Raw genomic sequence first — 14,529 nt, 5'->3', positions numbered from 1 at the left:
AAATCCAAACTTTGAATATTTTCTACTACGTCGGTCATATCTAGTGATTATAATCTTATACTCAAATACCACTTAAGTCATAGTCTCTAGTAATCATAACCTAAGCTTTGATACTATTCTATCACATCCTTAGTAATCATAACCTTATGATCAAATACCCCTTAAATCATAATCCATAGAGATCATAACCTTAAGCTCTAATACCATTCTGTCACATCCTAATCACTTATGTCATAGTCCCAAATGATCATAACTTAGGTTTTGATACCATTCTGTCACACTCTATTAATTATAACCCAAAGTTTTGATATTACTTATGTTACAGTCCCTAGCGACCTTAAACCAAAGCTCTAATATCACTCTGTCATGCCCTGAATCCAGCACCCAGGTTGGATATGTGATGGTCGGATCTTCCTAGAACAAGTCCTAAAAATTATGCAAGGCCTATAAAATCACTCCTTTACTCAAACTCCAGATTAGATCCATTCGAAACTATATATCCTGCAACTCTAAAAAAAAGAAAGAAGGAAGGATTGTGAGCTTTACAGCACAATAAGAATTCTCATACTCACACCAACATGAATATGAAACATCTTTTAACAAATATACATAACTGATAGAAAAGTAATAAGATTCGTATATCATCAATATGATAGTTGAATAATATCATCTAAATTCTGTTCAACATGCCACATGTTACTAATTAACAATTCTATTCAGTAGTCTTTTAGAAAAATTACTTATCCTAATATGGTTAACACAGTTCTGATCCAAACAATATTATTATATTTTGGTATTAGACTAGACCAGCTCACACCACGTTTCTGTCCGTGGCAGGCCACCACATTTCTGTCCGTGAATGGCAACCATATCTCAGCCCATGGCTGACATCACAATACTATGTTTCACACATGATGGCTAGCCCAAATACACTTCAATTAAACATGGTTCATCATTTTGATTTGATTTCAGCATTGGACTAGTCACAACCATACTCCAACCCATGGCAAGCCAAACATCTCAGCCCGTAGCTGATACACCACATTTCATATATAGCCGACTATCCACATGCTCCTCTTTTTCATACTTTATATTTATCTTTTCGGTATTGGACTAATTACAATCATGCTCCAGCCCATAGTCGATCAAGTACAATGCTGTGTTCCAACCCAAGGTTGTCCAGCACACACACCATATTTCTTGCATATCAAATATTCCAAATATCATCTATGCCCTATCCATATTATTAAAGTCATAATCTAATTTTGATATTAGATTAGTTATACTCATGCTCCGCCTGCGGTAGGCCAAGCCTCATCCCAGTCTGAGATTGACCCAGCATATATATCATGTTTCTTGCATGACTGATTGACCTAGATGTCGCCCATCCCATCAATTATGTTAAATCATATTTTTCTTACTCAATAATTATTAAGCATCAATTAATTATGATTCAAGCAATATCAATCCAACAACATGTAATACATATACTGATATATATATATATATCAATCATATAGATTTAATTTCTATAAACATACAAGAGATCATGTTGAAAAATCCTTATCTTTATCGATGATTGACTCAATACAAAAATCAATGAATTTTTCAATCTACGAACTCAAAAGTATGGTGTTCTACTCAACACTTTATGCAGACAGTCACATTTGTATATGATCAGAATCAAATATAAAAATTATAGATAATTAGGGACAACAGAAAATTATGTTAAACGACCCTAACACTGTAAATTCAAAACCCATACCAAGACTAACTGATCAATCCAAGTATCTTTAGACATCTGGACCACTATCTGAGCCATAGGATTTTTAAAGAGATAAATCCATGAAGAGAGAAAATTCTAGAGAAAGAAAGTAAAGAGACAAAATAGGGAAAGAAACTAGTTGAGAGAGAAAGTAGAGAGAGATAGTAGACAAAGGAGAGAGAATTTTTTTTTATTTTCTTTCTTTTCTTTTCTTTTTTTTCTTTTTCTCCTTTCTTTTTTGGTTTTCTTCTTTCTTGCTCATTGGAACAAGGGAAGGGGATGATGGCTTAGGCTAGCCACCTCCCTAGCTGTGGCCCCCAACAAGTGACAGCTTCTGATGGTGGTGGACCTTTGACAGCCTCGGACCCTCGGCAATCAAGGTCATCTGGCGACGATAGTTGCTCCGACGGGGAAGGAAAAAGAGCAAACAAGGAAAATCCGGATCCCTTTGAAATTCAACAGCCGATGTCTAAATCTAGCCATCAAAAGTCTCATGTGGTTCGCAAAAGAGAGGAGGTAGGAAAAGAGCAGATCAATACCTCAACTCTGATGGTGAATCAGTGGTGGCTCGTCAGAAATTAATTGACAAAAAAAACCCTTGTAACCCATGATTTCACCGACAATTGACTGGGGATTTGGGTGATGCACTGAAGAGGATGGGAGGGGGGATTTATAGATGGGAGATCTTAGATCTTTGCTAGATTTTCATCCATCCTAGACTCTCTTTTTCAATCGAAATTGAAGAGAAGAAGAACTCCTTTGGGAGTCCTCTTCTTCCACCTCACGCGCTCAATGCATGAGATTTATTTATTTATTTTCCCTCATCTGGATGGGTTATTACGAAAGCACCGTTAAAAGCTCTGCCCTTTGCGATGCTCTAAAGCATCACCAATTATTTTTAAACAAAAGAATAAACAACTGTTATTAAAAAAAAAGAAGAGAGAGAGAGAGAGATAAAAATATCATTATCACCTTAAAGAAGAGAGAGAGATATATAACTCATATATAAATGAAATACAAATATCATTTATGTTTCTGTACAAAAGAAAAGCTATCATTTCAATTTCCATGAAATAATTCTCAATTTCTAGAAGAAAATAATACTTTGTCCTAATTTGCATGAGTACCTGCAACATGAAGGCTACAACTAATAGTGTAATAAAGAGAGTTGCTGTCTCGAAAACTTGAAAATTTAAGTCCATTGGCTGTCCCATAGTCCACCCTATTACCATGCAGAATGGGATCAACGCTATAGCAAAAGGCGTTAGGCACATAGACTATGCAGATGAGAGAATATCATCAACAACTATCAACAAAGCTCGAAGCAGAATCTATTGAATTTTGGAGTAACCATTGTTCCAAGCATACAACTCTATAAAAAGGTGCATTCTTTACACTTAGCTACATCTTGGTACATTTTTTAACAACTCTTAGATATTATACAAAATAACTTTAGTGGTGACAAAGGTACAAGAAGTTGTACTGGTACGGTTACCCCAAACATGGATATTTGTGTATCCTATTGCAACTCCAGGGGGAATATCCTGCTTAAGGAAATTAAAAAGAAAAAAATCAATTTTGTATGACTGCGAAGGAAAATTTAGAGTTAAGAAACTAACGAGTTTATCCTTCATGGCAAATATAATGGCACTTGCATGTTCAGTAGCATTCTCCACGATTGGGAGCAAAACAACACTTTTAAAAGAAACAGGAATTCTCCATGCAATTGAAGCTTCCTGTGAAATTCAAACACAAACTAAAGGGATTATAAATGAAACAATGATAGAAAGACAGATTATATTGGCAAGAAAGAAATAAATAAGGGCAACTCGAGGAATTTAAGAAAATGGTACTCTTGTCATATATGAAACTAAAATCATTTAACCATGGCTAGTGCATTGCATACATATTTCTAATAAATAGAAATAAAAGAAATCCATTTGAATTTGCTGCACATTTATTTTGTTGAACAGTTCACTAAAAAAAAGAGTGGCATGGAATATAGTTTGTGGATGTTATCTGATGATGTCCTTGACTATTAAGCAATCCCTAAGTATCTCCGTATAAATAGTTGTTTCATTTAGTCATTAGACAAGAACTATAAAGCTGAACACTCGATATGACAATAAATGAGACCAAAAACCAAAAAAAAAAGGATGAACGAGAAAGATAACATCATAATTTCCAGATAAATTACCTGTAAGGCATCAACTAAGTATTCAAAGAGGAGTGAAATCCAAGCGGTCAAAATTGCAAGACAGATGATCGCCTCCCATTGAGAAATCTCAGCGACTTCCTCATCATCTAAGTTACCTTTATAACCTAAAAGAGAGATAAAAAGGAAAACTATGGACAAGTGTTTTCCCCCTCCTCAATGGCTGTAAATGGATAAGAATTTGCTAGTTCTACTATTGGCCCAGATGTCAGATTGGTCAACAGGCTGGTACTGTATGATAACATTCATTTCCACTATAAAGAAGGTTATCACTGTCCAACTCATTAAGAAATTATCTAAAGTAAGAAAGCTATAAGGATAAAAAATTAGCCAACATGTAAAATCAAGTAGTTTAAGAAAAAGAATCACCAGAACATCAATAAATGACAATTTACAATTTAACCTTCATTTTAACAGTCCGATCAACATTATAAAACTATCCACATAAATGGAATTCTTTATCCTACAAAGCTATATATTAAATGCGATAAGAATCCAGCATGTGATTTACACTTAAATGTTTGCAATAATGTATAAGGACCAACCTCGTGAATTGGGTCATACATATTTCTATTTTTTAACTAGAATAAGAGATAGGCAGCACACGCCACGAGTACGATGCAGCTGCTCAATTTTGAGCATTCATTCTTTGTAGGTTAAAAATTTATATTTTTTAAATAAATATTTTTTATATAATATTTAAAAAAATAATTTTTTTATATTTTTTTATATATAAAAAATAATTTCAAAGTATATTATTTATGTTCTTTTGTATTATTATTTTTTTGAATAAATTATTAAAATTTATTTATATTTTTTATAATATTTTTTATATTTTTTAGATATAAAAAATGAACAATTGAATTATTAGGCATTGAATGATGCAAGTATTGAAAATAAAGATGGAACATCTTAAAAATAAAATTAAATATCTACTTTACTAGCTGATAAAAAAATGATTCAGCCACGTTCTACATAGATAAAATTTTTTTCTCATTTCATTGATAAATACTATTCATAGAAAAATAATTTATGTATCTTGAAAAATAAAAAAATATATATAAATAAATTGATTAATAAAAAAATTAATTAATTTTTTCATAATATCTATCACCAAAAAAAATCCTGAAAGGACTAATTCCGACATGCCATATTGTACTTTAGTATGGTGTGGTGGAGCACAGCAGGAAACGCTAAGCCCATGACCGCCAGTAAAAGCAATCCAGAGTTCACTACAGCAGCTGCCTCTCCATAAAAATAGCACTCAGTAACCTTTACGACACAAAGTCACAATATGCCCACCAGATATGAAAGTGTTGCTCCTAGATTGATTTTGATGATTACAAAGCAGATTGAAGGGATACAAATAATTTTAAAATGAAAAAGTCCTTATGCTCTTCAAGGACAAAATCGTAATTTCACTAAAATCCTGATTTGATAGTATCATTTGGTAGAACAAAAGATTTGTGATCCAATGGTGAAAATTTCATTGATTTTGGACTTGTATTTTGAAAGTTATGCATGTTTGAAAATCATGAGTCAACCCGTGAGTCAACTCATGGCACAATGAGCTGATTGGCACACCCTGTGAGTCGACCCTCATGAGTCGACCCCTGCTAATTTGAGCCAAGAATTTCCAGAAAAGTATTCTCTGGTTTTTGCAACAGAGGTCGACTCATGAGTCGACCCCTAAAGCATGAGTCGACTCATGAGTCGACCCCTGCGACGGGAAATGTCAGCAACGGCTATTTTTTTGCCCGTTTTAATTACCATTTATGCTTCCTAAAAATCCTCTAACGGCTCTTTATCTACCTAAATTGTTTTCTCTTGCTTCTAATGCTACAAAATGCTTTAAATGGTGAAAGAAATTGCAGATTAAATAGCGGATCAAACGTGAAATCAAAAAGAAAAAAAAGAAGAGAAAGAGAGAAGAATAGAAGAAAGGATCCGAAATTTGCAAGAAAAAGCCTGAGATCAACGAAAAATCAAAAAAAAAAAAGAGAGAGGATCCACAATATACCAGAGAGATTGTGAAAGAGAAAAGCAAGATCTTTCAAGGAGAGAATTCTTCACGCCTATTGTTTCAACCTTGATCTAGAGATCGTTCAAAGCTTTCAAGAGATCTTCAATCAACAATCAACCTCTTCTCAAGCATTCAAGCGTTCATCCACTTTGAGAAATTCCGAAAAAGGGGTTCTTCATTTGAGTAAAGCTTTTATTGTTATATTCGCTCATTTAAAGGAGCTGTTATTGTATTAATTTGTGCTCAAAATTTTCTAACTCTTTGTGAGTTTTTGTTCTTATTTTTGGAGGATTTCCAAAACAAGGAAAGGTTGATCCGAACCTGAAATCGGAGTGTTTTGGGTTTACTTGTACCCGAGAAACAAGTGATCTAGCTTGGGATAGCTAGTGTCGGAGTTTCCGACATTTTGTATTCGGGTTGAATACAAAGGATAGTGGATTGAAATTCCCAAGTAGGATCTTGGGTAGTGGATGTAGGTGCAAGGTTAGCACCGAACCACTATAAATTCTTGTGTTTGTGGTGTGCTTTATCGCTTTATCTTATTTCTTTATTATATCCTTGCAATACTGCTTTAGATAATTAATATTGATTTAAAGTCTTTGTTTTGTTCTTCATAAGTAATCAGTTGGGCTTAAAATTTTTAGAAACCCAATTCACCCCCCCTCTTGGGTTGCATAGCTGGACAACAAGTGGTATCAGAGCCGGTGCTCTAGCCCTTCTTTGATCTAACAATCAAAGAGCCAAAGATCTATGGCAACCCATGTTGGAACTTCTCTAGCCGAGGGGCAATCAACAAACCGACCTCCACTTTTCAATGGGTCTAATTACACCTATTGGAAAGCTCGGATGAAGATTTTCATTCAAGCACTCGACTATGATATGTGGAGTATCATAGTGAATGGTCCTCACACACCCACCAAGATTATAGATGGTGAGGAGTCAACCAAATCCGAGAAAGAATGGGATGAGGTTGACAAGAAATTGGCACAATTAAATGCCAAAGCCATGAATGTTCTTTATTGTGCACTAGATGCTAGTGAATTTAATCGCATTTCTACTTGTGCATCTGCTAAAGAAATATGGAATAGGTTATAAGTAACCCATGAGGGAACAAATCAAGTAAAAGAGTCTAAAATAAACATGCTTGTACATAAATATGAATTGTTCAAAATAGAGCATGATGAGTCCATAACTGCTATGTTTACTCGTTTTACTGATATAATCAATGGTTTAAAGAGTCTTGGCAAATCTTATACTAACAGTGAACTTGTAAGGAAGATTCTCAGGTCACTGCCAAGAACTTGAGAAGCCAAGGTGACTGCCATCCAAGAAGCAAAGGACTTGAACACTCTACCTCTAGAAGAGCTTCTTGGATCCTTGATGACTCATGAACTTAGCATGAAGCAACATCAAGAGGATGAAGTCAAAAAGAAAAGAATCATTGCCCTCAAATCCACAACTTCGCCTGATTATGAAACGGATGACTCTGAAGATGAAGATCAGGATGAAGAGATAGCTCTCATCACCCGAAAATTTAAAAAGTTTCTAAGAAAAAGGAAACAGGGGATGAGAAAGAAATTCACAAAAGGGGATCAAAGCAAAGAAAAGGAGAAAGATCAACCCCCTATATGCTACGAGTGCAAGAAGCCAGGACATTTCAGATCCGAATGTCCACAATTGAAGAAAGGTCCAAAGAAGTTCAAAAAGAAGACAATGATGGCGACCTGGAGTGCGAGTGATGACTCAAGCTCCGACGAGGAAACCTCAACAGAACAAGCCAACCTGTGCCTAATGGCACACGAAAATGAGGTAACTTCTGAATCTACTAGTGAATTTACTTTTGAAGAATTGCATGAAGCATTCTATGATTCAATTGATGAATTAAAGAAACTAGGGAAGAAAAACAAAGAGCTGAAATTGGAAAATCAGTCCTTAGTGAAACAAGCTGAAAATCTTTCAATTGAAAAATTCACCTTGATTCAAGAAAATCAAAACTTAAAGGATGAAATGAACAAGCTGAAATCTATAGTAGATAAGTTCACCTTAAGTTCAAACAAACTAAATATGATCCTTGAAAATCAGAAAGCTATATATGATAAGGCTGGACTTGGTTATAAACCCCTGAAGAAACAAAAATTTCTGAAAGATATTTATGTAAATTATTCAAGTAACAAGTCTACAAATATTACTTATTTTAAATGTGGAAGAATAGGACATAAATCATACACATGTCTTATTAACAAATATGCAAACACAAAGAAAATATGGGTTCCAAAAGGAACCATTCTGACTAACCTGAAAGGACCCAAGAAAGCTTGGGTACCTAAGACAGAAACGTGACCTTTGCTTGCAGGTGTGTCTAGCATCCCAAGAAGAAAACAGGAAATGGTATCTTGACAGCGGATGCTCGAGACACATGACTGGTGATGAATCACAATTCATCACGCTTGATGCTAAGGATGGAGGGATGGTCACCTTTGGAGATAATGGCAAAGGAAAGATCATCGGGATAGGTAACATTGGTATTACTCCCTCCAAATACATTGAGAATGTTTTATTAGTTAAAGGTTTAAAGCATAACTTACTTAGCATTAGTCAATTCTGTGATAAAGGATATAAAGTAAGTTTTGAATCATCTGTTTGCATTGTGACGAGTCCTATTAACGATGGCATTAAATTTATAGGACATAGGCATGGCAATGTTTATATGGTAGACTTGAATGATTTAACTAAATTAGACATGCAATGCCTAGTTTCCTTAAATGCTAAAATAAATGAGACTAGTTGGATGTGGCATCGTAGACTTGCACACATTAGCATGCATTCTCTCTCAAAATTAATTAAAAAGGATTTAGTTCTCAGTTTGCCAAAATTGAATTTTGAAAAGGATAGAATTTGTGATGCATGCCAATTAGGTAAACAAACTAGAGTATCATTTAAACACAAAAACACTGTTTCAACTTCTAGACCTTTAGAGCTCTTACATATGGATTTATTTGGACCAACAAGAACCACCAGTCTAGGAGGAAAACGATATGGCTTTGTAATTATAGATGATTATTCTCGTTTTACTTGGATTTTCTTTTTAGCTCACAAAAATGAAACTTTTCAAATTTTCACGAAATTTCATCGAAAAGTCACTAATGAAAAAGGGTTTTCAATTCAAAATATTAGAAGTGATCATGGAACAGAATTTGAAAATCATGACTTTGAAAATTTTTGTGATGAAAATGGAATTGGCCATAACTTCTCTGCTCCTAGGACACCCCAACAGAATGGGATAGTTGAATGGAAAAACAGAACCTTAGAAGAAATGGCCCGTACCATGCTTTGTGAAAGCAACCTTCCAAGATATTTTTGGGCAGAAGCTATTAACACAGCATGTTACATTTTAAATCGTGCTTTAATTAGACAATTTTTAAAGAAAACCCCCTATGAACTTTGGAAAGGAAGAAAACCAAATATTGCATATTTTCATGTTTTTGGTTGCCGATGTTTTGTATTAAATAATGGCAAAGAAAAACTTGGTAAATTTGATGCAAAAACAGATGAAGCAATCTTTCTAGGTTACTCCTCCACTAGTAAAACATTTAGAGTGTTCAACAAAAGAACTTTAGTAGTTGAGGAGTCCATACATGTTGTCTTTGATGAATCTAACGATCTTCCTTCAAGGAAGAATGAGGGTGTTGATGATGCAGATCCACTAATAGAAGGTATAAAGGAGATCACTCTGAAAGATTCAGCAACTCCAGAAGACAAGGATCAAGAAGACGAACAAAATGAGAAAGGTGAAGAAATTCAAGAACAACCTCAAGGTACAAATGACCTACCCAAGGAATGGAGGTATGTTCACAACCACCCTAAGGAGTTAATAATTGGTGATCCTATGCATGGGGTAAAAACCCGTTCTTCACTCAGAGATGTACTTAATCATTGTGCATTTGTATCTCAACTTGAACCTAAAACTTTTGAAGAAGCTGAAAATGATCATAACTGGATTAATGCTATGCAAGAAGAACTTAATCAATTTGAAAGAAATAATGTTTGGACCTTAGTAACAAGACCTAAAGATTATTCAATAATTGGCACAAAATGGGTCTTTAGAAACAAATTAGATGAGCATGGAAATGTAATTAGAAATAAAGCAAGACTGGTTGCTAAGGGATATAATCAAGAAGAAGGAATTGATTTTGATGAAACCTTTGCACCTGTTGCTAGATTAGAAGCCATTAGACTTCTACTTGCTTATGCTTGCTTTATGAAATTCAAACTATTTCAAATGGATGTTAAAAGTGCATTTTTAAATGGATATATTTCTGAAGAAGTATATGTAGAACAACCCCCTGGATTTGAAAATCATGCTTTTTCCAATCATGTCTTTAGATTAAATAAAGCTTTATATGGTCTAAAACAAGCACCTAGAGCATGGTATGAAAGGCTAAGCAAATTTCTACTAAATAATGATTTCTCAAGAGGCAATGTAGATACAACCCTATTTATTAAAAGAAACCAAAATGATATGCTAATTATACAAATTTATGTTGATGACATAATTTTTGGGTCTACTAATGAATCCCTTTGTCAAGACTTTGCTAAGCTTATGCAGGGAGAGTTCGAGATGAGCATGATGGGAGAACTCACCTTCTTCCTCGGACTCCAAATCAAACAATCAAAAGAGAGAATCTCCATCACCCAAAGCAAGTACACCAAGGAACTACTCAAAAGATTTGGAATGGAGAACTGCAAACCAATTGGCACACCAATGAGTCCCTCATGTAAGCTTGACAAGGATGATGAAGGTAAAAGCGTAGACTTAAAATACTATAGAGGTATGATTGGCTCATTATTATATTTAACTGCAAGTAGGCCTGATATCATGTTTAGTGTTTGCTTATGTGCTAGATATCAATCTAATCCTAAGGAATCTCATTTGAATGCTGTTAAAAGAATCCTTAGATACTTAAATGGTATACAAACTATAGGGTTATGGTACTCTAAGGACTCACAAATTAATTTGTTAGGATATTCAGATGCTGATTTTGCTGGATGTAAATTAGATAGAAAAAGCACAAGTGGAACTTGCCAATTTTTTGGAGTTAACCTAATCTCATGGTTTAGCAAGAAACAAAATTCGGTGGCACTGTCTACGGCTGAGGCCGAATACATTACAGCCGGAAGTTGTTGTGCTCAAATCTTGTGGATTAAGCAACAACTCGAAGATTTTGGAATCAAACTTAATGAAACACCAATAAAATGTGATAATACAAGTGCCATAAATCTATCTAAAAATCCAATACAACACTCAAGATCCAAACATATTGAAATAAGACATCATTTTATAAGAGAACATGTTCAAAACAAAAATGTAATTCTTGAATATGTTTGCACTGAAAATCAATTAGCCGATATCTTTATAAAGGCCCTTAGTGAGGATAGATTCTGTGAAATTAGGAGAAATCTAGGAATTCTAGATCTATTTGCCTAAAATTTCTCAATTTTCAAAGAATTGATTAGAGCTCAATTTTCAACATCTATCCTGGTCTCAAAAGCTCAGATTTATCACTCTAAAAATTTATCATTGAGCAAAATTCCTTCTCCCAAAATTTCGAATTTTTCTGGAATTTATTTGCATTTTTGCTGAATTTCTGAACTTCATGAGTCGACCCCCATGAGTCGACTCAATGGCAAACTTGTAAATCTCACAAACTTCCCACGGGCTCATTGTTTTTAAACGGGAACCCTGTTTGTGAGACGACTCATCTTCTCATCGTCTTCCTTCCGAAAGCCGTTCTTTCCAACTCTTTCTTGCTCCAAAACCAAGGATTTATCTCGAGGCAATTCTCCCTCCTACTCTCCATCAAAAATCGCCTCCTTGGAAAAGAGATTTCTCGTGCTTTCTCGCATTGCTCGGCGCGGGTGGAACGTGCCCTAGAACTTCAACGTTCATTCAAAATCCACTTCTTTTCTCCACCAAAATCCTTCTTCACTCTCTTGTGATCCCTCCTCCTCTCAATTCAAGTCTTCTTGTCTGCTATTTTATTGGATATGGCTCCAAAGATGAAACTTCCCCAAAGAAGGAAATCAATCCGTGAGCCTGAAGAAGTTGTCCGAAAGAAAAGGCATGCTCAATCTTCCAGTGTTCCCACTTCAGTTTCAGGACCTGCTCAATGTCCCTCTCAATCCTCCATAAGCCCCAGTGTAAATCCTCTTTCTGATAGAAAAGTAGAAACCGGGAAAAACATAGATTTTCGATTCTTTGAGAAAGAAGGCTTTACTTTTGCTACCAAGATCAAAAATCAAGGATGGAAACTTTATTGCTCTCTTAAGGAAGTCACCTATGTTGATCTAGTTAGAGAGTTCTACCAGAACCTAAATTATGGAAACGGGTCAGTGACTTCAACTGTAAAGGAAATTGATATATGCTTGGATTCTAGGATATTGGGAGAAATACTTCAGTTGCCTAGTGAAGGATTTTCATATATGGAACTCCCAATTAAAGAAGAAGGGATCAGAATTATCTTAGGAGAAGCTTTTTCAGGAAATTTAAACAAATTGGAAGCAAAGCTATTATCCATTGAGATGAGGGTCCTGCATCAGATTGTAACAAAACTCTTCTTTCCTAGGAGTGGTAGGCATGATCTACTATCTGGCAGAGATATTTGTGTCATGTTTCATGTCATCACTCAGACCCCCCTAAACCTCCCTGCACTTATGATAGAGGCCATGAGAGAAACTTTGAACAGATCCAAGGCACACTTGCCTTATGGTATGGCCCTTACTAGAGTATTTAGGAGGTTTGGAGTTAGTTGTGAAGGGGAGGCTGCTACCAAGCTCTCACATATGGACACTTTCAACCAACACAGCCTGCACCGAATGGAAATTACAAAGACTGTTGGTGGTTGGATCAAGGGCTCTGAAGAAAGAGCTGAGGAGAGAGCTGAGGAAAGAGCTGAAGACAGAACTGAAGGCAGAGTAGAAGAAGAAGGTCCATCTTCTCCTGTACATGATTTCAGGGCAGCTTCACCAGATACCCAGTTCATTCCTGATACTGAGGCTGGCCCTTCTGAGTTTACTAGGATGCCCACACCAGTGTATCAGCCAGAGAGCAGAGTACCTCATTCAGAGTTCAGACTGGCTGACGATCAGATCGAGCATATTTCACAGCGTGTGGCTTCTTTGCTGTCTAGCCAATGGAGTAGTACTTCTTTTGCATCTGGAGCTACCTCTTCTGATCAGACCATTACTCCCCACATCTCTACTATATTTCAGATGATTTCAGATCAGTCCGTCAGGATACAGCAGCTTGAGGACACAGTCTGGAGACTGACTGGCAGAGTTCTTGACTTGCAAGGGCAAGTCCTTGCATTGGCCCATCCCCAGCCATAGGAGTCTACTATTGAGGTCACAGACCTCACTGCAGAGGCTGGCAGGCTCAGAGGAGCACTAGAAGGTGGATATGAGCTACTGAGGAAAGAGATCCGAGGATCGAGTGAGCATGCTACCACCCAGTTCACTGCTCTACTTCAATCTATTTTCAGAGCACTGAACGTACTTGATTCTATTAGACTCACCCTTTCTGTTCAGTCCCTAGCATCTCAGCATTCTCAGCCACCCAGTTCATCTCGCTCTCCTACTCATGGCAGAGGCAGACGGGGTAGAGGACACACTTCTGATCCATCATCTCCTCACCCTATATCTGATGACTCCGATCATGGACTTATCTTGATCTTTACTAGGTCCTAGGAGTTAGTATCTTGTTCTAGGATCTATACCTCGGGGCCATGTATTGACAATTAGCTGGTTGAATTTTATTGAAACAATTATGATATTAATGGAATCATCTTTTACCTATATTTCTACCTCTTTGTAATGATCATATTTTGGTTATATATTTTCTTCTTGTGGAAATATTGTCTTCTCCTTGTTGTTGTTTGCTGTTGATAATTGCTATATTAAGGGGGAGCAAACATCTGTGAAAAACTCTAAAGGGGAAGAAATTAAAGAATGTTTCAGAAAAAGGAAGAGTTAACTATGTTTGATGATGTCAAAAAAGGGGAGAAATTAAACAAAAACAAAAATTGAAATTAAAAAAAACAAAACCCTAAATTATGAGAAAAAGGGGGAGAAATTAAACAAAAACAAGAATTGGAAGATTAAACCAAACTTGAGAAATTAAACCAAACTTGAGAAATTAAACAAAAACAAGAATTGGAAGATTAAACCAAACTTGAGAAATTAAACCAAACTTGAGAAATTAAACAAAAATTGGAAGATTAAAAAAAATTATTGAGAAACAAATATTGGAGAAATTAAACAAAACTTTGAGAAATTTGGTATCGAAATTTGGTATCAGACAGAACTTAAACAAAAAGCCATCCATCAAAAGCAAAATCATAAGTACAATGCAAATAAGTATTTTTTTATATGCTCTGATATATTTCAAAATTCAAACTTGCTCTGATACATCTTTTGAAATTTTATTCACCTTGATACATCTTAAGAAATTTGTTTTACTCTGATACACCC

At 35.4% G+C, this 14,529-nt stretch overlaps 1 pseudogene; it reads right to left on the bottom strand.

The window, feature by feature from the left end:
• Positions 1–2,052: 2,052 nt before the first annotated feature.
• LOC140852828 (vacuolar cation/proton exchanger 5-like) overlaps positions 2,053–14,529 on the bottom strand; it is a 32,923-nt pseudogene continuing 20,446 nt past the window's right edge.

Source organism: Elaeis guineensis, chromosome 12, assembly GCF_000442705.2.
Source record: "Elaeis guineensis isolate ETL-2024a chromosome 12, EG11, whole genome shotgun sequence".
NCBI lineage: Eukaryota > Viridiplantae > Streptophyta > Magnoliopsida > Arecales > Arecaceae > Elaeis > Elaeis guineensis.
The sequence above is the reverse complement of the archived record's forward strand: the minus strand, read 5'-3'. Positions and strand labels throughout refer to the sequence as shown.